This window comes from Cryptomeria japonica, chromosome 3 (assembly GCF_030272615.1).
Source record: "Cryptomeria japonica chromosome 3, Sugi_1.0, whole genome shotgun sequence".
NCBI classification, from domain to species: Eukaryota; Viridiplantae; Streptophyta; class Pinopsida; order Cupressales; family Cupressaceae; genus Cryptomeria; species Cryptomeria japonica.
In genome coordinates this window covers 690,091,891-690,093,518 of record NC_081407.1, presented here as the reverse complement: position 1 = coordinate 690,093,518, position 1,628 = coordinate 690,091,891, and positions in this window count along the sequence as shown.

Sequence of the window (1,628 nt, the reverse complement as noted above, 5' to 3'; positions counted from 1 at the left end):
TTGAAGAATTACTCCTTACTCAAATTGTTGTCACTAAATATCACTTAACGCAAGTATTTTCCTTTCTATGCTCATTTGCATGTGCCTTTATACTTGGTGTTAATTTCTTTAAAATGCGTCTTAACTTTCATGTGAACTTTTCTGTGTTATTTGAAGTACTCAACCTTCATACTTACATGCATGCCATATTCTATCCTCAACAAATTTATGACACCTTCTTGAACTAGGAGGATCTGCCAATAATGGTTTCTATAGTAATGCCAATGGCATTTGCATGGCTTGCAAATACCTAATAATGCTACTGTAATATGTAGTATACTAGAGCACCTCCTAGATGCTTGTGGTTACATAAGGATCATAATTTATCTCTAGCAAATACCACACATGTTCTTATAGTGATGCAAGACATTATGCACAAGATCGATCTCTAGGGTAATTGTACTTCTACCAAGTTGTAAAGGCTAGCTCTTACCACTCATCGTTATGTTATTCTAATTGTCACACTTCAAATATAGAATATTACCATCAACATGTTAATCCAAGTGGCACACCTAATGCTCATGCTATACTAGGTCGTCCACCAACACATTGTACGACTATGAGACACATTCAAACCATCAAGAAATGATAAGCCACCGGTGGAAGTGTTTCAACATCTATAGGAGATCACAATGTATCTCTAGCAAATACCACACATGTTCTTATAGTGATGCAAGACATTTTGCACAAGATCAATCTCTAGGATAATTGTACTTCTACCAAGGCTAACTCACGTCACTTGTCATTGTGTTATTCTAAGTGTCACACTTCAAGTATAGAATAATGCCATCAACATGTTAATCCAAGTGGCACACCTAATGCTCATGCTATGCTAGGTTGTCCACCAACACATTGTACAATTACAAGCCACATTCAAACCATCAAGAAACGATAAGCCACCCATGGAAGTGTTTCCACTTCTATAGGAATAGTGCTTTCACAAGAATTCTCAACCTTTGTGATATACAATCTATTTATACACATATAGCATTTGTAGATAGGATATAGAAATCAAATAGGGCATAGCAGTCATGTCTTTCTCAAGATAATGCTATGTACAAGACAAATAGATAAATACAACACATTTATTGTTGTGGTTATATATCTATTTTTGTCTAAATGATCTATTTCACAAAGCTTCAATATTTGCATATAACTTCATCTAGATCCTTGTTTGGAGAGCTATCTATTGGAATTCACCTTGGGCCTTGAATACTTTCTAGAGATATTCCATACACCTATAATGATGTTTTTTCTAGTATACACGTTCACTAAATTGTTGTACATAAATATTAATTTTGCCAACTTGGAATCCCACTACATAGGGGTTTCTCCTAGATAACATCTAAACTAATTGCCATGGTTTTGATTGACAACCTCCATCTTGTCATCCTTAGATGGATGACAAGCAAAATTGTAAATGAGTTGCACCCCTAATTTTTTCCACAAAAAGCACTAGAAATGGGTAAGGAATTTTATATTCGTATCTAAATAAATACTATGTGGCAACCCGTGTGACCACATTATCTCATTGAGGAATAAAATTACAATCTTGGACTCATTATTCAACTCCTGAGAAAGAATAACAT